Source organism: Scyliorhinus torazame, chromosome 21 (genome assembly GCF_047496885.1).
Source record: "Scyliorhinus torazame isolate Kashiwa2021f chromosome 21, sScyTor2.1, whole genome shotgun sequence".
Lineage (NCBI taxonomy): Eukaryota > Metazoa > Chordata > Chondrichthyes > Carcharhiniformes > Scyliorhinidae > Scyliorhinus > Scyliorhinus torazame.
This window is the reverse complement of record NC_092727.1, coordinates 30,912,751-30,935,140: the sequence shown is the minus strand read 5'-3', so window position 1 is coordinate 30,935,140 and position 22,390 is coordinate 30,912,751. Positions and strand designations below refer to the sequence as shown.

General features: G+C 42.9%; 1 protein-coding gene across 7 annotated transcripts in view; it reads right to left on the bottom strand.

The window, feature by feature from the left end:
* gramd1ba (GRAM domain containing 1Ba) overlaps positions 1-22,390 on the bottom strand; it is a 1,045,225-nt gene that overhangs the window by 739,194 nt on the left and 283,641 nt on the right. For 3 of the 7 annotated variants that reach the window (XM_072486667.1, XM_072486669.1, XM_072486671.1), the window contains exon 1: positions 8,741-9,074. The exons of 2 other annotated variants lie outside the window; for them this stretch is intronic. The gene's annotated coding sequence lies outside the window, so the exon portion shown is untranslated. Of the gene's footprint in view, positions 1-8,740; positions 9,076-22,390 lie in introns of those variants that run through there. 2 more of the 7 variants (XM_072486668.1, XM_072486673.1) reach the window with 2 other exon arrangements.

The window sequence follows — 22,390 nt, the reverse complement described above, 5'->3', positions numbered from 1 at the left end:
GGAAGGCCACTGGAAAGTATAAACATTGGTTGAATGTACAGCATTCAGGGGAAGGAGTCAAGACAATGAATTGGGAACACGAAGTTCAAAAATGGAGGGCACAGAAACGCAGTGCCAGTTCAGATAGTACATCGGATAGTGAACAGGTCCGCAGGAAAAGGTCGAGAACTACTGAAAGGACATCCCACAGCAGAAGGGAAAGATCAAGCAGTAGCCGTACAGAACGAGATACCAGGTGGGAGAGGGGACGTAGTTTGTCAAGATCTCGGATCAGGAGTAAGACTACGAATACTAATAGGAGTAGAAGCCCACATGCACGTGAGATTTTGGTGGCTTCAAATAAATTAGATGATAAAGTTATCAAAGACGCCAAACAGCAAAAACTGCATAGTTGGAGTGAATTTGGGGTATACACGGAAGTACCGGATAGGGGACAAAGAGCTCTATCCCACAGATGGATTTGCACGGAAAAGGTTCTTCCGGATGGAACTTATAAGGCAAAGGCCAGGCTCGTAGCAAGGGGATTTGAAGAAAACTTAGAAGATCAGGATTTAAGGGTTGATTCACCTACAGCAGGAAAAGTTATTTTAAAGATCTTCTTGGCTCTATTAGCCACAAAGGCATGGGAATGCAAATCTATAGATATAAAAGCTGCATTTTTGCAGGTGCATCAGCTCGAGAGAGACATTTTTCTCCGTCCTCCTAAAGAAACAGCTAACACAGAAGGGGTACTCTGGAAGTTGAACAAATGTGTATATGGATTAAATGATGCATCTAGAGTTTGGTATTTTTCGGTAAGGTCAGTTTTGTTAAAGTTAGGCTGTTGCCAGTTGAAAGCAGATCCTGCAATGTTTTACTGGCACTATAAAGGAAATCTTTCTAGCATTTTTATGATGCATGTCGATGATTTTTTGTGGGGAGGTACTAGTGATTTTGAAGCTACTGTAATCTCTGGTTTGAGGAAAGAATTCAGGGTTGGAAGTCAGGCTTCCGGTGCATTTAAATGTATTGGACTGGAAATTGGACAGACTAAGTTCGGGGCAACTTTACGTCAGCAATCTGATTTGGAAAGCATCACCCCAATAGCAATTAGTCATGGCCGAGTTTCACAAAAAGATGCAATGGTTTCAAAGATAGAAAAAGAGCAACTGCGAAGTTTAATTGGGCAACTGAACAGGTTAGGTAGACAGGCTAGACCGGACGTGAGTTTTGATGTCTTAGAGTTGAGTACAAAAATGAATGATCGCAAAGTGGAAGACATAATAATAGCAAATAAAGCGTTGGCCAAACTAAAAATGCAGGAGTGTGTCTTGAAGTTCCCGGTTTTAGGTGACCTTAAGCACTTGAAACTCATAGTTTATAGTGATGCGTCCTACGCAAATTTATGTGATGGGGTTTCAAGCACAGGAGGTTTTATAATTTTCCTTTTGGGGAACAATGGTAAATGTTGCCCACTTGTGTGGGAAACAAAGAAAATAAAGTGGTGAAAAGCACTTTGGCTGCTGAGGCGTTAAGCCTTGTTGAGGCGGAGGATATGGCTTTTTATATAAGTATGATATTGACAGAAATTTTGGGATTAGGGGATTTGGGTAATATACCTATTGACTGTCACATTGACAATAAATCCCTGTGGAAAAATGTGCACTCTACAAAAAGTGTCAATGAAAAGAGGTTACGGATAAACATCGCAAGTTTGAAGCAGATGTTGGACAGAGGGGAAATAACAAAAATTAAATGGGTCGACAGGAGCTATCAACTGTCAGACTGTTTTACGAAAATAGGGGCGAGTTCACAGAAACTTTTGGATGTTGTTAATGAAGGGCGCTTGTTTCTGTGACTGTATTTTTTCTTTCTCGTCCAAACAAAAAAAAAAGGGGGGGGGGGACATCATGTGTGTGTTTTTGAGTTTCTTGAAATTTTGTTTTCACCTAATTATTTTTTTTCTCCAAGAAAGGGGAGACTGTTAAGTAATGGGTTTAGAGACATTGCAATTAGTTGTCTCATTTATGTTAAGTATCCATTAATTGACACTGACATGTAAAGGGGCTTCAGGTGGCCTCTGTCAGGTGGTGTGTTGTTAAGAGATTTGTGCAGAGGCTGTGGAAGTGAAATAAATGGTGTTTGGTGAAAAGGAACAAGAACTTTAGACTCTTCATTTCACAGCAACTAAAACGTCTAACATGTTGCGTGGTGGCCGGCGCAGATTTGGCCACCACACTTATGCGCCGGCACAGAAATGGCCGGCATGCGCATGCGCGGACCCGCGACTGCAGTGCAGGGCCTCGTATTGGCCCCCTGTGGGCCACTGAATCGCTGGGCCAAGAGGCCCGTTGACGCCAGCGTGAAACACTCCGGTGTTTACGCCGGCGTCAACACTTAGCCAGGACTTTGGAGAATCCCGGCCCATGGGTTTGGAAGGTGCTGTCGAAGGAATCTTGTGAGTTCCTGCAGCTCATCTCGTAGATGGTACAAACTGCAGTCACTGTGCATCGGTGGCAGAGGGACTGAATGTTTGTGGATGGGGTGCCAATTAAGCAGACTGCTTTGTCCTGGATGGTGTTGAGTTTCTTGAGTGCTGTTGGAATCACACTCATCCAGGCACGTGGAGAGTATTCCATCACACTCCTGACTTGTGCCTTGTAGATGGTGAACATGGCTTTGTGGAGAAAGGAGGTGGGTTACTCACCAGAATTCCCAACTTCCAAACTTCCTTTAGGGCCATAGTACTTATATGTCTGGCCCAATTCAGTTTCTAGTCAACAGTAACACCTAGGAGGTGGATAGTGGAGGATTCAGCGATGGCAATATCATGGGGAGATAATTGGATTCTCTCTTGTTGGAGATGGTCATTACCTTGTGTGACGCAAATGTTACTTCCAACTTATCAGCCAAGGCCTGCTTCTAGTTGACATGGATTGATTCAATCCGAGTGGTGAATGATGTGAACATTGTGCAATCAATCATCAAGAGCATATCTAACTCTGAATTTAGGATGGAGGGAAGGTCATTGATGAAGCAGCTAAAGATGCTTTGGCCTAAGACACTATCCTGAGGAACTCCTGCTGAGATGCCCCGAAGCGGGGCTGATTGAGTTCCAACAACCACAACCATCTTCCTTCAGGCTAGGTTTGACTCTAACAAGTAGAGTTTTCCTCCTGATTCCCATTGACTTCAATTTTTCCAGGGTTCCTTGCTGCCACACTCAGTCAACTGCAGCCATGCTCACTCCTTTGTTCATGTTTGGACCAAGGCTGTGATGAGGCAGGAGCGGAGTGATCCCGGCAGAATCCAAACTGAGCAACAGTGAGTAGGCCAATGCGGCGTAAGTGCCACTTGATAACACAGTCAACAACTCCTTCCCATCACTTTGCTGATGGGGCCGTAATTGGTTGGGTTGTATTTGTCCTGCTTTTTGTTTAGATAACACATGCCTACACATTTTCCACATTGCCAGAAAAAAGGTGTTGTAGCTTTACTGGAACAGTTCGCTGGAGATACATCTAGTTCTGGAGCAGAGGTCTTCAGTACTATTGCCAGAATGTTGTCAGGGCCCAAAGCCTTTGCAGCATACAGTGCCTTCCTCCGTTTCTTGATGTGACATGAAGTGAAACGAATTGGCTAACTTGCACCTGAAATGCTGGGGACCACAGGAGAGGATTGAGTTGTATGATCCACTGTATGGCTGAAGATGGTTACAAATGCTTCAGCCTTGTCTTCTGCACCGATGTTCTGAGACTAGCTATTTTAAGACCAGATTTATTAATTGAATTTAAATTTCACAAGCTGCCTTGGTGGGATTTGAACTGATGTTCCCAGAGTATTAGCCTGGGCCTTTGGATTACTCATCCAATGATATTACCACTATTCCATCACCACCCTGGTACTAAGAGATGTACAATTGGTTATTCCCATTTACCAGTAGCATTCATTGTTTATGAGGCTCACAATGGCATTTCTGTTGCATTACCAAACATAGAAATATATAGGTGTCCAAGAAAAGAACAAGCAATTTTCAAAACCAATCCAAACTTAAAAACATAAATTTAAAGCAGTGAGATTTTTTTTTTTTTTAATCTTAAAATAAAATCAATAATTCACCCAAAGACTCATTAAATAGTTGATCTATCCAATAATCTCTGCTTCAGGTGTATCTGTGTGGATATTGAGTGATGAGAGAATTGGATTTGGCTGTGAAGCTTTCCATTAGCAAATAATTTGTCCAAATTAATGTCAAAACTTATTAATAATGATTATATGAGCAAAACACTGAACAGGTTAACATGTCTACTAGATAAGAAATCAATGCCTTCAGGGCAGGAACACAAAAAAAAAGTTTTAAAAAAAATAAAGCGAAATGCTCACCATTGTGAAGATTTTGCTTCTTAGTCGCTTCCTTGTCAAAACATACCAACTCATGCTGGGAAATATTTCCACACCAAACTGAGTAATTTTTTCATGCAAGACTAGATAGTGTTTTAGTCAGATATGTGACATGGGAAGCATCATAGCAAAGTTCCTTCTTGTCTTCAACAGGTAGCCATCCACCACCTTCTCAAGGGCAATTGGGGATGGGCAACAAACAGTGGCCTTGCTGACGATGTTCACATCTCAAGAATCAATTAAACAAATGTCCACAAGAGCTCACAATCAGATTTCTCACTCTCTCTCTCTCTCTCGCTCTCAGGCAGAGTCCAGTTAACTCTGAATAGACTCATGAACTTTCAAGTGTATTTCACTAATTTACAGAATAGTACAAGGATCGTACAGTACTTTACCAACTGATCAGCCTGGATGAACATGTTATGCAAAAGATTTCACAGTACCTTATACTTAACTACATTTTAAGTGGGTACCAAGATGAGAACAATGGACTATGACCTGGGAACTTGATTCTCATTGAAAATCATCATCACCAATAGTCGACCCTGGACCACTCACGTTGATGCAACAGTCAAGAAAGCCCAACAATGTCTCTACTTCCTACGGAAGCTAAAGAAATTTGGCATGTTTGCATCGACTCTCTCAAACTTCTACAGATGTGCGATAGAGAGCATCCTATCCGGCTGCATCACAGCTTGGTATGGCAATTGCTCGGCCCAAGATCGCGAGAAACTGCAGAGTGTGTTGAACTCAGCGTGTTCAACGCATCACACAAGCTTGCCACCCCCACATTGATTCTGTTTACACCTCCCGCTGCCTCAGAAAGGCAGACAGCATTATCAGAGACCCCTCCACCCAGGCTTTGCCTTCTTCCATACCCTTCCATCAGGCAGAAGGTGCAGAAGTCTGAAGACCCGCACATACAGACATAGGAACAGCATCTTCCCCACAGCTACTGGACTCAACGACTCTCCCTCGGACTGATCTGTTCCCAGTAATAACACTGTTCACGATGCCCTATGCTGCTCTTGCTCATGTATTAGCTTTATTTGGCCCCTTGTTCCGCACTGTAACTATTTGTACGATGTACCATTTGTCAATGTACTCTGTTTATTCATTTCTTTTTGTCTACCATGTACATACTGTGTACAATCCCTTGGCCACAGAAAAATACTTTTCACTGTACTTCAGTACATGTGACAATAAATCAAATCAAATTGATGGGTGGTGAGAGCCCTATTTGTAACAAGTTGGTAAATCGGCCCACATCCAAAAATAACTGGCACTATCCTAGCAATTGAACATGTCACATAAGGTTGATGTAGGAAATAGAAAAACAATACTCAAGTATTAAGGGGCACTCTTTTTAGATTGGAACCAGGCAACTTTTCTGATATACAGAATGGAGTTTTACTTTACATTTAGCTGTGCTTTACCTGCCCTGTATGTTGGGGGCGGGGGTGCAAAAATGCAAAGTTCTCACAGACCTGGAATTGTTAAGCAAAATGAGACTTGAAAGAATTTATTATCTCCTTATTGAAGGGACTCTTTCTGATCATATTTTCCCATGATTAGGCTATATAGAGAAATTCTGCATCATGTGTCAAAATAGTATTGCTACTTCGGTCTCCAAAGAAATTGAGAGACCTTTTCAATGTTCATTATTGTTTTTACTGGATTTCAGCCTAAATAATACTGTTAATATTTGGCTTACGTCGTTCATGTGAAATCCTTTACCTGAAAATAGTGCCTTATTCCAAGAAACTGTTTTCTTTCAAATGACAGCTCCAATAATGGAGAAAGTTTGTTAAGGACTCTGCACAATTCACCTGCACTTCTGTATATATTTCAAAATAGGACATCTTGTCTTCCATAGTATACGATTCATAGCTGTTTCAGTATAAGCAAATTACATTAATTGATTTAGCCTGAATGATCAATATTTAGTGTGGTATTTTCCATCAATCAATAGCTGCAACAACAACCCAATTTAAGTCCAAATAAATTTATCATAAATCAGAGTTAATTAGATCCAAATTAAAATACGATTAGATGAAACAGACGTGTGAGGCACAAACACTGACAAAGGACTAGAGTTAAATGTGGAAATGTAACTAATTTAATTCCAGTGCTGGAAATTTTACATAACTATCTCCAAAAGGGAAGAAAACCGAAGCTCAGATTTCAGATTGCAAAAGACATGACCTGTTTCAATGAAAACATCAGGCCATTTGCGTGAGAAAATCCAAACGTTAACAAGAACTCTTATCTGGAGTATTTTGCATGAGAAAATCCAAACGTTAACAAGAAGTCTTGTCTGGAGTATGTTCTTATGCTCCATTTTACTAATGTCTTCAGACTCCTGGGTATCTACTGCCTCCTCTCTACTACACGGGTCACAATAAAACAGTAGTAAAGCAGCTTATGGTACAGCATCACACAATAGTGATCAACAATGTAAAAAGAAACCGTGAGTGTACTTGACATGATCAATCATACAATCTTGAATAATTTACACTGATACATTCCCCCAAGTAAACTATTACTTGTACAACATGTCATCATTGGAATAAGTCTTAACAAATAGATCTAAAAATTGGCTATCCAGAGAACTTCATAATTTTTTAAAAAGAAGAGCCTAGGAAGGTCAGCTGAAGGCTAAAGAAAGTAAGTAGAGAAATTATAAGTAGTCACAAATTTGATAATATTTGCCATGAGGTCGACACTGCCTGGTAAAAACCACCAAGTCCAATTAAACCTTGGATTTGAGCATAGCCTAAATTAGTGGGATGAAGGCTTCGTCTCTGAAGGTCATTGTATAAAACTATCCATTATGTGGCATAAATGTAATTGGCATTAATAGCTCAGAGGCAGTGAGAATGAATGGTGGGGAATTTAAATGCATTTAAGAAGTTACCTTTAGTTGGGCTAAATCTTATACTTGGCTGGTGTAGCCAAAATTCAGCCAAATTGAATGTTTATTTATTCAAGAGATGGGGGCTTCGTTGGCTATTGTATTTCGTATTGTAAAGAACATGTCCTCAAATTGTGCTTCACACAATGAGTCTATTTTTATCTGTTACGATGAGCAATCTTTGAAAACTTACAGTAATTGACATACAATGTTTATAACACAGACTTTGCATAACCAAAGCTTAATACCTAGTGACAAGAGATACAAACATGGAATAAAATCTCAGTACTTGAATCAGAGTATTTTAATTAAGAGCTTTCAATAACCCCATAAAATATGAAAGTGAAATATAAACAAAAAAATGCTGTAAAAACTCAGTAGGTCTGGCAGCATCTGTGGAGATAAAAATAGTGTTTTCTTTTAATTTAGAGTACCCAATTCATTTTTTTCCAATTAAGGGGCAATTTAGCATGTTCAATCCTCCTACCTTGCACTACTTTGTGTTGTGGGGCCGAAACCCACGCAAACACGGGGAGAATGTGCAAACTCCACGGACAGTGACCTAGAGCCGGGATCGAACCTGGGACCTCGGCGCCGTGAGACTGCAGTGTTAACCACTAAGCTGAGAAAAGGTGTTAACAATTAGAGTCCGTGTGACTGCTCCTGAGCTAAAATGATGTTTGAATTGTTATAATCAGGCCTAGCAAACAAGCATTTGTCTGAAATTTACTATCAAACTTCTTTTAGAAGCTTTATAACACAAACAAAGTTTGAAGGTGATAATAGTGCAGGAGCTAAAAGTACATGGCATCATAATATGCCAATGCTCTGCCAACCCTTGTGTATTTTCCACCTCCTCTACAAATACAGAAGGAACTGTATTGGAAACAATTCATACCATAGTATATAGCAACCATTATATTGAATCTGAGTATTAACACCGGTTTGAAAGTTTAGCACCATTAATAACATTCATGACACCTATAGCAAAATGTAACATTGCTAAGGTCCTATATCCTTAATTGAGAAGTAACAAAAAGCTGCTTGAACTCGAAATTAGCTGAACAATAGCAATGAACCTTCTCCCACAGGTTGGTTTAGCACCTCCCCCCCCCCCGCCCCCAAATCTATTTGTGATTCAAAGCAACGATTACTTCCAGATGTACTCAGACAAAATGTAGCCTTTAAAAAGCAGTCTTAACGTGAGTTCAGTGTTGCCACTTAAGAGCACTGGAACTTAGAACGTCAAGGAGCTCCTTTAAGGAGGTCAGGATATATATCCGACCTTGGAAAAAAGGTACTTGGAACAGTTCTTTAATTCCCTGAATAACTGTTCTACATGTTGCAGTAACTTTCCGTGACCACACATTGTATCAGCCTGGAGCTGTCAATCGACGATGTACTCAAAACTCCAGCAACCTTCTCCACTCTATATGCCTCACTTACCTTAACTTTTAAGCACAAAGTGAAGAATATAAAGCCTTGCTTTGATTCTATAATGTTTTAGAACCGGGGCACCAGTTTCCTCCGCTTTCGAAATGTATTTTTTCTCGCCGCTTTAGATTTCCTGTCAAATGCAGCAAACATTTACCGGCTTCGGGGGGGAGGGGTGACAGTGGAGCTTGTGACTCACTAAATGCAAGTTGCTTAACTTTCTCAATCATAAAATACTGAAATATTGCTCCAATTGGTGGTGGGATAATGTGTTAGACATACACAAATAGTAAGTTCAAATGATATATTTGTGAACGTTAACATTTGTAACCCAGATAATCCCCTATCCCCCAGTCTAGTAGTTGCCTCCATTCACTCGAGCTCGGCCAGAAGAGTGCGAATTGTGGGGGCGAGAGATTATGATTGACAGTTGCATTTACCAATCGGTGGTTGCACTCCAGGATCAGTCGCACCCATCCACCAATCATTCCCGGCCAAGGGGCAGAGCCTACACTGTCCCATTGGATACAGTGCCTCGCACATAGTCTGTGTCAAAATGTAGCAGACCACTGAAACCAGCCTATCAGCAACCAGGGTAAAGTACAGGCAAGAAGTTTTATTGTAATCTATTCATGTTTTATTTTAGGGCAGAAGAATTTAGGGAATATCATCAGTGCGCATTTCAGACCACCTTCGTGGCATTGCAAAATACTGCATTTGAAGTATACATCCGACTCGCAAGATAAGAAAATGCTAGTTTTACTACTTCTAAATTATTTCACTGAACCAAAAACGTGTATTTGCAAAAAAAATCCAACCGCGCCGAAAGGAAACACAAAACTACACTATTTATTCATAGAAAAGGAGCTGTCACAATGGTAAATTTTGAGGTTCTCATCAGATTGATACACAAATTGTTTTACCATCTACCTTTTTAGAATTATCACAAATACGCCAGTGCAACAACTCCTGACAGACTTCACCATTGCATCAGGTTGCTGTCTAAATTGTGACAATGGTTAAGAGATTAAATAAAAGCAAATTACTGCCGGATGCTAGAATCTGAAACAAAAAACAAAAAATGCTAGATAATCTCAACAGGTCTGACAGCATCTACGGAGAGTGAAGGGAGCTAACGTTTCGAGTTTGGATGACTCTTTGTGAAAGACATTAAATACCTGATCAGTGTACATCTGATGGTAGTACTCTTGCTAGTCAGAAGGTTGTGTGGGTCAAATTCTATCCTTACACTTGAGCATTCCAGTGCAATACTGAGGGAGTGCTGTAGTGTCTATCTGATGAGAAGTTCAACGAAAACCATGTCTGCCCTTAGAGGTGGACATAAATATACGGAGGATTAGCCATGCTGTCCTGGCCAATAGCTAACCCTCGATCAATATCTAAAAGACAAGTTTATCTGGTCATTATCATGTTGCTTTTCTTTGGGAGCTTGCCAATATACAAATTGGTTGCCATATTCTTACATTACCACAGTGACTGCATTTTATTGGCTGTGAAGTGCTTTGAGTCACATGAAAGTTACTGTATGAATGTAATGCTTTCTTATTTCATGTACATATCTGAGATTATCTGCGTCCTAGTATCAAGAAACGACTGAAGGCACGTCCTGCAACGGCTGTGGACCATGACAATATTCCGGCAACAGAACTGAAGACTGGTGGCTCCAGAATCTGCTGTGACCCCAGCCAAGCTATTCCAATACAGCTACAACATCTATGAGCGGCAATGGGGAAAATTGCCCAGTTATGTCCTGTACATAAGAACCAGGACAAATCGAACCCTGCCAATTACCTTCCCATCAGTCTATTCTCGATCATCAGTATGTCAAATACTCCCAAGTCAGGTATGAAGTGTTGTTTACACTGACTCAATAATACCTTAGGTTTAACCTCGTCATAGCATCCAGTAAGGCATTTTCACTTTCCACACCACCTATCTTGAACTACTCCCTGACTGAGGTGCTGATTTAACTGCAACTTTGACCTATGAACCTACAATCACAAGGAATTGGATTATAACTGTAGCCATCTGGGATGGCCACTTCCAGATTACAAAATGGACACTTTGCAAAGATTGCAGGGAAAATGGACAATACTGAGAAAGCAAGCAGGTGCAGGGTTTGTCTGTTGACTGGAGCCACAGCTCCCAGACAAGACCCAAACTACAAAACCATTACCATACTAATGAGCCAGCCTCGGGGACAAAAGAGTAACATTTAAGTAAGCAATACAAAGGCAGACACCCCGGCGCCAGAGGAGACCAGAACAAAGCAAGCCAACGGCCACCTACGACACGCCCAGCCATCAGGGCACCCACCTATTTATTGGAGGAAATCGATAGGAACGATTGGGAAACGGCCCAATTAATTGGGGCCAAGTTCAAGGCCCGCCCAAAAGCGCGCAAAGCCCATTTTGGGTATAAGAAGGATCCCCCAAGAGAGAATCGCTCTCTTGGCTCCAGCTCTCACCAAGGAGAGACCTGCCAAAGCTGCATTAGAACAAGTAAGTCCAAGGTCAACGCACATTACCAGACAGACACTCTTAGCTGTTATTCCATACCAGTTCAACCCCAACAGCCTCAGAACCGAACAACGGCCATTGTTCCTCTGACCGAGTGGGCGCCTGAAGCTAAGTATCGGCTTTAGCAGTAGTGATAGTTCAGTCTGTAGAGTTTGTGCATGAGTATATTTGACTGTGTGTGTAAATAAATTAGCATTGACTTTGAACTTACTAACTGATGTATCGAGTCTTTGATCAGTATTTGGTTTTGAACCTTGTGGCGGTATCGAGAGATACCTGGCGACTCTAGAGCAAAATGTAATTAGAATGAAGGAAGGCGACCATATTGGCCACCATATTCAGAGCCAAATTAAGAGAAACACAATTAGCAACATAACTATCACACAGAAAGAATATAGTTGAAAGAGAAAACATAATTTTATTACATCACTTGAGCTGAGCTTGAATTAAATTCCAGAGATAGAGGCTTTAGTTGTGATTTATGTATCTCGCTCCAATTCCCTATTTGTTTTATTAAGTAATAATGAATATTATAAAATGTTCCTCTAGTATCAAAAGAATACTTCTGATCTGCCATAAAGAAGTTCACAGCGACTACCAACAGCTCATTCACTCTGAAAATGTGTAAATAAAATTATATAAAAGATTACATTTCTGAGACAGACTACAGTCTGCTCCAGCAAGAAGCCTGCAGAATCCAAATATCCGAATATACAGAACTCAGACAGGCTGCGGGGCATGGCTGGAGCAGCCCCTGATAACCCATCACGTAATTATTGCTCCCACTTGAGATGCATTGGCCTATTGTTCACAGTTCCTGATAACCCATTATGCAATCATCGCTCCTCCAAGGGTGGGCTCAGGCGCCCTGTCAACATTGGGCGCTGAGACCCTGCCTCCTGAGACTCCATTGGTCAAATGCCAAGGACAGGTGGAAAAGGTGGGTGGCGACAGGGGATGAAAATAGGCATTCCGGACATCTAGGAAGCGAAGGCTCGAAGCAAAAGACTCAGTGTCTGAGCTGAGGTGATCTTGACCAGACCAGAAGGAAGGAAGCAAGCAAGGAAGAAACAGCCAGCGAGAATCACCTTCGCAAAGAAGAACCAGAGGGACTCAGGGATCTGATCTACAGCATACCAAACCACCTTTGTGAGTAGTATAGTCAAATCCTGGGTGTTTCTTGTATATATAGTAGGTAATTTACGGGTTAACTATATTCAATAAAGATATTCATTATATCTGTGTCCATACTTTGTTCTCTCATAAATAAAGACGCCTGCATATTCTTTGATTAAGGAGCTGATTGTCTGAATTGCACAGATACAACAGTGGTTCCAATCAGCACAAAAAAGTTGCATAATGGTAATAATGGGGAGGTTTTTTTCAAATTTAGAGTACCCAATTCATTTTCCCAATTAAGAGGCAATTTAGCGTGGCCAATCCACATACCCTGCACATCTTTGGGTTGTGGGGGTGAAACGCACGCAAACACGGGGAGAATGTGCAAACTCCATAAGGACAGTGACCCAGAGCCGGGATCAAACCTGGGACCTCGGCGCCGTGAGGCAGCAGGGCTAACCCACTGCGCCACCGTGCTGCCCCTCAATAATGGGGAATTAACACAGTATGGCAAAGTATGTATTTCCTGAGTACGCTCTTCACTTGTTACTATTTGTAACCCACATTTCCTGACAGGACTTATTGTGTAAACTGGTTAGAGTTTTTAAATGTCATCACCTGGTTAACACACATCTACACAATGTTTTGAAGCAAAACCGATGGATTTTCTGCATAGCATAATATTGAGTCAGACTTTGCTACAGCGGGGGCGGCACGGTGACACAGCGGTTAGCACTGCTGCCTACGGCACTGAGGACCCCTGTCCGATCCCGGCCCCGGGCCACTGGGTGTGGAGTTTGCACATTCTCCCCGTGTCTGCGTGGGTTTCACCTAACCCCACAACCCAAAGGTTCGGTGGATTGGCCACACTAAATTGCTCCACAATTGGAAATAAAATAAATAAATAATTAGGTTTTCTAAATTTATTTCAAAAAAAGACTTTGCTGTAGAGGGGCATCTCTTGATGTGCCCTGTGGATTGTTTTATTTCTCCTCGCACTCCCTGGACTGTAAATTGCTGGAAGTGAAAGTTGTTAATGACACACTGACGTCAACAGGGTATCTGGGTTCTTGGTGAATTTTATAAGGCCACGATGGAGTCCACACTGAGCAGTTCAAAGAAACTTAATTTATTAACAATAACTATTCCAGCGATCACACGGTAGATCCCAACTGGGTCTGCCTTGCTGATGCCTAACTGGCCAGCTTTATATACCATACAACTAGACATTGCTTAGAGGTCCCCCTCTAATGTGAGATCTCGTATTCTGAAAGGTTCCCGGAGAAGTTAATTGTTCCCACCCTTAAGGTGGTTACAAGTATCCTCCGACGTCTGTGGGGAAGGAGAGTGGCAGGCTCACTTTGCACCTGGTTGGACGTTACGCACCTGAGGTGCTGGATTGGGCGTCATGAATCTGTAAGGCGAACGGCACTTCAGAGTGGAACGTCGTCGTGATTTTTCCGCTGGTTCAATCCCCGTCAGAGAATTCCGATGCTTGAGTTTCCATTTCCGAATCTGTGTCCACGACTCAGACATTTCGACCCCCTTGGGGCCTCATTACAGGCTGCTGCGATGACAGAGTTGGCTGGTTGAGAACGGTACACTTACAAGGAAAACTTTGGAGAATTGGTCACTTAGACCGAATATGATAAAGGTGCTTTCACATGATTCAACCTTGGAATTGTACTTGATAGGAATACGGCCTTGTCTGGCGAGGATAGTTCCGGAGATCCGCTTGGCACCATCTTCAAAGTTTCAAATATACACCAAATCACCTGGTACCAAGTGTCCAGATCTACATTAAATAGGGCAACATCCTTGTAGCTCCTGGTTGTGGCGCACTTTCACATCTATGTCAGGGAAAATCATACCAAGCAAGTTCAAAGCCTACGCCCCATCAGCATTTCAGTCGGGGCCACCTTGGTCACTGTATGTGGGCCAGTCCTGTATTAAAGCAAGAAATGAGCCAGCCTGGTGTCCATCAAACCTGAAAACTGCTTCTGGAGACCTCTTTTGAACATCTGTACTGCCCACTCCACTAAATCACTCGAAGCCAGGTGGTACAGGGCAGTACGAATATGCCGAACCCCATTTGCTTTCAAAAAACCCTAAGAACTCCAAACTCACGAAAGGAGCGCCGTTGTCTGTAACGAACACTTCAGGTATACCACGCATGCAAAACGATAATTTCAACTTCTCAGTTGTCCGGGAGGTGGTGGCCCCATCCTGTGGACCTCCAGCCATTTTAAATGGACATCAATTAATAGGAGGAACAGTGAACCCTGAAATGGATCGGCAAAGTCGGCATGCAATTGTGCCCACGGATATCCTAGCCATTCCCAAGGGTGAATGGGCGCAGCCGATGGGAGCTTCTGACAGACTGAGCATTGTTGGGCCATCTTTTCAGCGTCCCCAACCAGGCCCAACCGCCAGATTTATTTTGGACACCCTGGGTGTCCATTGTGGAGGTCCTTCAATATCAACTCCTAGCCTTTTTCCAGAATGACGACACGCATACCCCATAGCAGTTTACTGTCCTCCACACTAAATTCTGACAGTTTTGATGAAAACGCGCCCTTAGCTCGCCTGGTAGCTTTCGATGCTGACCTCCATATAGCACGCGTTGAACTTTTGTGAGAATCGGGTCTGTTAAAGTCTATTCACGTATCCGAGAAGCCATGACGGCCAAAGGGTCCATGAAGTTTAGAGTGGCACCCACTTCATCCACCTGGGGTCGATGTGGGGCTATTGGTAAAGGCAAACGTCTCATTGTGTCATTGTTCGCTATCTGGGTCCCTGGCCGATCCTCCAATGAATGTTCGTAGGCATCCAACAGCAAAGCCCAGTGCTGGATCCTCGTGGAGGCAATGGGCGGGATCGCCTTGCCCCCCTTAAAAAGATAGAGTAAAGGATAATAATAGTGAAATGGCGGATGTAAACATACTGATGAAATGTTTTCACTGCGTGGACAAATGCTAGGCTCTCCTTTTTGATCTGCACATATTTCCATTCCAAATTAAACTTAGGCATAGGCTATTGGTTGCCATTGCCCGTCATATGTTTTCTGAAGTAGCACAGCTCCTATGCCAACGTTACTTGCATTTATTGATATCGTTGTTTCACTCAAAGGATTAAAAATGACAGAACTGGTGTTGTTGTGAGTGCTGTCTTTAAGTCAGACCACTCTTTTTCGTGTGCTTTCGTCCATGTGAATAGAACATTCTTTCATATCAGTTGTTTGAGAGTTGTTGTTCTTGATGATAAATTTGGAATGAACTTTCCCAGAAAGTTCACGACGCCGAACAGTCTGAGAACCGCTTTCTTGTCTTTGGGTGAAGACATTTTGTTTATGGCTGCAACCTTCTCGGTGCCTGGCTGCACACCGTGAGTGAATCTAGTCACCAAAACATGTGAGTTTGGAAATATCAAATCAACATTTGGTTCAATTGAGTTATAAACCAAACTTGACTTGAAGAAGTCTTGCATTGTGTTCTTGAGTTGCTGACCATATAATGATGTCGTCAACATATACTCTGACATCTTCAATACCTTCTATCATTTGTTCCATCACTCGATGAAATGTCTCGGAGGTTACTATTATACCAAAAGGCTTTCTGTTAAAACAGTATCTTCCAAATGTAGTGCTGAAAGTACGTAACTTTCTGCTGATTTCATCCAGTTTCAGTTGCCAAAACCCTTTCAAAGCATCTAGTTTTATAAATATTCTGATGTGTGCCATTTCACTTGTGATCTCTTCATGTTTGGGAATTGGGTAATGTACCCTTTTTATATTTTGATTGAGATCTTTCGATCAATGCAGATTCTGAGATCTCCCATGTGTTGGTTTGACGCATACCACTGAACTAACCCAGTCAGTTGGTTCTATCACCTTTTTAAAAAGTAAATTTAGAGTACCCAATTCATTTTTTCCAATTAAGGGGCAATTTAGCGTGGCCAATCCACCTACCGTGCACATCTTTTGGGTTGTGGGGGCAAAACCCATGCAAACACAGGGAGAATGTGCAAACTCCACATGGACAGTGACCCAGAGCCGGGATCGAACCTGGGACCACGGCGCCATGAGGCAGCAGCACTAACCGCTGCGCCACCGTGCTGCCCGGGTTCTACGACTTTTGTGATGATCCTTAGCTGCTGCATGCGGTTAAGTTCCAGTTTCAGGCTGGTACCCTCCTTGGTGGATGAATAACTGGCTTGGCAATCTCCTTAAGCTGTATTTTGTACTTGAATGGGAATGTACCCATTCCATGAAATACGCGTGGAAACTTGTCAATTATGGCATCTATTTGGTCTTTTGCATTGCCTGAAATTTTGTCTCTGCTGTGAATCCGCTTAACCAACTGCAGTAGCTCGAATGCCTGTACACCTAATAATGAAGAACGCTTCAGTCCCACAATCTTGAATTTTATAGGCATCGTGATGTCTTTAACTTGGACAGTGAGATAACATGCTCCCATCATAGTAATGACATTGCCACTGTAGTCTCTTAACTAACAATCATTGTCATCTATCCGAGGCTGTGTGTTCAATTTGGCTAAGACCAATTCATCAAATTAGCACAAGCACCAGTATCCAATTTGAATTGAATGTCAGTTCCATTAATCTTCAATGGAATTGTCCACTCATCTTGATTATGAACAATCAATATTGGTTTTAAGTTGTCCGCTTCGGAAATTGCCTGTGAAGTTTTTTTTTTCTCTACAATGCCGACAAAGAAAGTGTCTTCTAATTTGTAATCATCGTGGACAGTGTTGGGTTTATTCGCTTTAATTTCATTTGTTTGAATTTACTTTTTGTACAGCTCTGTCTTTAGTAACTGTACTTCTCTTTTTATATTGATGCAAAGTAGTTCCTGTTCTACATTGCGAGGCAAAATAGTCACGTCTGTGACACTTCGCACAGGTTTTACTGAAGGCTGGGCATTTTTTTTACTAGGTGGGCATGGCCTCAATGTTGGCACGTCATGACGCTTGTTGCGTCGTCCACAAAATGGCCACCATCTGGAGCGCGCTGTTTTTTCAAGTGCACCACAGAATCAATGACGTCAGCCATATTGCTCGTTTCTACGCCACTTTCACGGACCATCACTTCGGAATATTGATTTTTAGCCAGTTCGCTTGCGCGACACATTTTAACAGCATCTTCTAATGTTGAGTTCTGTTGCCTGAGCAATCTTTCATGCAGCTTTTCATTTTTTATACCGAATACAATCTGACCATGTAGAATTTGAAAAATTACAGGTCTGTGCTTTGAGCCTGAGATCAGTAATGAAACAGTCAAGTGTTTCACTTGCTTTCTGGACTCTTCTGGAATATATATCGTTCGAAAGTTTCATTAATTTGGAGCTTACAGTGCCTGTCGAGCATTTCTATAACTTTGTTATTTTTTTTGTCAACCTCATTCTCAAAATAGAATATGTTGAATATTTCTAAAGCTTGCAGTCCAGCCATTGTGAGGAACAGTGCTATCCTTCGCTGATCACTGACAGCTTCGAGATCTAAGGCCGAGATATACAGTTCAAACTGTTGTTTGAAATTTTTCCAGTTTACATCTATTTTACCTAATGTCCTGAATTGCTTTGGAGTTTGCAAACCCTCCATGAATTTTCTACAGGGCAGTTTTTTCTCTTCAACGCTACTGGCTTCCACGAGGTTGTTGCAATTGGAGTTTGGCTGAGATTTTTTTCCGATCTTCGCAATTTTTTTTTCGCACCGAGATTTTTTTCTTTCTCAGTGAACCAGACTTTTATACTATTATAACAATGAATGAACGGACATCGCGCGACAATCACCAGGCAGGAACGTTCCCTTCCAGTCGGGGAACACTTCAGCAGTCAAGGGCATTCAGCCTCTGATCTCCGGGTAAGCGTTCTCACAGGCAGCCTTCAGGGCGCGCAACAACACAGAATCGCTGAGCAGAAGCTTATAGCCAAGTTCCGCACACGAGTGCGGCCTCAACCCGGATCTGGGATTCATGTCGCATTACATTCATCCCCCACCATCTGGCCTGCGAGATCCTCCCAACTGTCCTGGTTTGAGACAATTCACACCTCTTTAATCTGGGGTGACCCCTATCTCTGGCTCTGTAAAGATTTAATCACCTGCTAATGCTCGCATTCAAAGCACTGTCTGGCATCTTTGAATTTTTCTATATATATGTTTCTGGAACATACCTCTTCATTCACCTGAGGAAGGAGCAGCGCTCCGAAAGCTAGTGATTCAAAACAAACCTGTTGGACTTTAACCTGGTATTGTAAGACTTCTTACTATTATAAGATAGTAGGGAGTGGCAGAGACATGAAGGATGAAAATTTTAAAATTGAGGTGTTGCTTGACTGAGAGCTAATGGAGTTAAGTAAGAAGAGGGTATGTGGGTGAGTGGGGTTCAGTGTGAGTTCGGACAGGGTAGCCAAATTTTGAATGTCAACTTTGCAGAAGATACAACTGTCCCAAGACCAGGAGTGCATTGGAATAGGTTTAGACGTAACAAGGCATGGACAAGGGTTTCAGACGCAAATAAATTGAGGCGAGGGCAGAGTCCGGCAAAACACAATCACATCTGTCGTCTATTACATGCCCTGACTCGTAATTGTGAAGTGGGAAATGGTTCAAAAGGGCACTTGGCACAGAAGATGGCTGCCTGACACACAAGCTGAAGTAACAGATAATAAAGCAGACATAACTGATGCCTGGAGTCCAGCGGGGTGCCAGTCGGACAGATAGGAACAGATCCAGGACAAAGGATGCCAGACATAAATGCGGGACATCACTTGAATAAAGCTGACTTCAGCCAAGGTATACACAATGATATGCTAATACGAATGTCTTGGGCCATTTCCTAAAACAAAGGGACAATCGATACTACCTTCCTGCCGCTGCCTGTAACCTGTTAAACCTCTTTGACTATGGCCATGTGTAAATGGCAAAATGCTTACAAATAGCGATGTACAATCTATAAAATGTTTAAAGATAACAAAGTGATAATTGTTTTGTATCTGGGCTCATTGTGAACCCAAAGTATAAAATGAATGACTGCCATTCAAACCGGGAGAAAGGCTGGCTACTGTACCGCGGGGTACATACGCTTTCTCCCAAAGCTTCGTGTAACAATAAAACTGCATTTATCTGATCACAGCAAGTCTGACTCCTGAAGTGGTTGATTTTTTCCACAACAATTGGTTCCATTGACTTCATTGGAATTTTGTGTCCCTGCCCATATTCAGTTTCAGTTTCACCTCTGAGACTTTGAATTAGAAAATTTCCAGCATCTAGAGTGGCACGAGGCAGACGAAGCACGTCTTGCATCTATGTTTTTGAAGCTTGGTTTCCCTGAAACAAATCATTAACCTGATGCCAGAGGTTGTACAACTTGAGCCTCCCAAGTTATCAGGACTAGTTCCAAGTGATGTAGAGTCATCTGTAGAGTCATATTCTACATCAACTCCTATTAGCCATGAACTTAATTAGATCCCAACTTCAAGGTTTTGACCAAAAGGTAAAATAACACATAATGGGTGGAATCATCTACTCTGTGCATTGAGTGCTGGCTGAGGTGAAAAAAATCGACGTGCAGTTCACAAGATGCACAGCCGAGTTTTCTCTCCAGATATTAATGCACTCTGTGTACAAAAATCTGCAGACGTGGTTACAAAATCTCAGACGAACCGAGAAGGTGATTCAAATGGAGGTTTATTTATAACTATAAGAAAAGGCCGCAATGCGGCAAACTGCACATAGATCCCAACCGGAACAGCTGGTCACAATCCAGGCCAGCAATTTAAGGGATGATTCTATGAGTCCCAACTAATGGGCTTCCACTTATCAGCGGGTATGGGAATATTAATCATGTCATCCCCATGGGTTTCATGAATGTTATTGCAGTTGTCTTTGCCATCACGATGACGGGACAGGACTTTATAGAGCCAGCAATGCCGGCTCAACAGGGATCAGGGCGTCCTTTTTAAGCCTGATTGTGATAAAAAAAACATACATCCTCCACGGAAACGGGGAAACCCGCCCCTCACGAACCGGGACATGCTCCCCGTCCACAATTAAGGGAACTCTCCCCTCCCCCCCCCCCACCCCACAACAAGCACCGGGGCATCCCCTCCTGCACACATAAGGGGAATCCTCCCCACCCCACCCCTCCCCCAAGGAACACCCAGAGGGGCCTGTCCCCTGGCAGTGCCCCCTGACTGCACCCTGGCAGTGCCAGGCATGTCCCTCTCTCCCCAGGGGTTATACTTACGTGTGCACCCCCGGTGGGTTCCCCTCGACAACTTCACATTTTAAAAAATAAGTTGTAAACCAGAGGAGATTCTAAATGTGTAAGAAAACATATGGCAATGAAGCCACTAATTATAATAACATTTATTAAAACGTATGGGGCAGCACAGTAGCCTTGTGGATAGCATAATTGCTTCACAGCTCCAGGGTCCCAGGTTCGATTCTGGCTAGGGTCACTGTCTGTGCGGAGTCTGCACATCCTCCCCGTGTGTGCGTGGGTTTCCTCCGGGTGCTCCGGTTTCCTCCCACAGTCCAAAGATGTGCAGGTTAGGTGGATTGGCCATGATAAATTGCCCTTAGTGTCCAAAATTGCCCTTAGTGTTGGGTGGGGTTACTGGGTTATGGGGATACGGTGGCGGTGTTGACCTTGGGTAGGATGCTCTTTCCAAGAGCCGGTGCAGACTCGATGGGCCAAATGGCCTCCTTCTGCACTGTAAATTCTATGATAATCTATGGTATTGAAATGAGGTTCCCACCCAGATGTTATGTCACCATAAACGAGATCGCTCAAGTTCAACTTGTGCAATGGCCTCAACACTCCCCATCATTGTAACCTCCTTCAGCCCTATAAGACTCGAAGAACTCTGCGTTCTTCGAACTCTGGCCTCTTAAATATGTAAACACATGACACTTGGTTCCTTTGGCTTTGCCCTCTCATCATATTAAAATGTTTTACCTGACAACCTTTAACAAAAAGTATTCTCCTTATAAATCTTCTGGCAAGTCTGGTGGCATGTTAGGCAATCATATCAACATCACACAGGTTGAATATTATTTCTTTTTTAAAAAATATGTTTATTCTGAATTTTTCAACAAAAATTTTCAACCGTCCAAACCCCCCCTCCGTAACAAAAAAGAAAAGTAACAGAACAAGACATAAACATATCAATCCAACATAATACAGAACTTGTACAATGGGTTCCTCCCGCACATATTGACTTTCCCACATGTTTATGTTTTTCCTTTCTCAAGTGCCTCTAGGAAAAAACCCTTTCCCCGCCCACCCTTCTACCCCCCCCCCCCCCCCCCCCCACCGAAAGAGACGCCCCCCCCTCCCTGGGTTGCTGCTGCTGCTGACCGACCTCCATCTAACGCTCCGCGAGATAGTCTAGGAGCGGTTGCCACCGCCTGAAGAACCCCTGCACAGACCATCTCAAGGCGAACTTTATCCTCTCCAGCTTGATGAACCCTGCCATGTCATTTATCCAGGCTTCCACGCTGGGGGGCTTCGTGTCTTTCCACAACAGCAAGATCCTCCGCCGGGCTACCAGGGACGCAAAGCCCCCAACTTGGCTTGACCTGGACTTTCACCACCTTAGACATAGTCCTCGCAACCCTCCTCCAGAACCCATCCAGTGCCGGTCACAACCAGAACATATGGGCGTGATTCGCCGGGCTTCCTGAGCACCTCCCACATCTGTCTTCCATCCCAAAGAACCTACTCAGCCTCGCCCCTGTCATATACGCTCTGTGAATAACCTTAAACTGTATCAGGCTAAGCCTGGCACACGAGGAAGAGGAATTAACCCTACTTAGGGCATCAGCCCACAGACCCTCTTCAATCTCCTCCCCCAACTCATCCTCCCTTTTGCCCTTCAGCTCCTCGACCAAAGCCTCCTCCTCTTCTTTCATCTCCTGATGTATCGCCGACACCTTGTCCTCTCCGACCCATACACCCGAAATCACCCTGTCCTGAATCC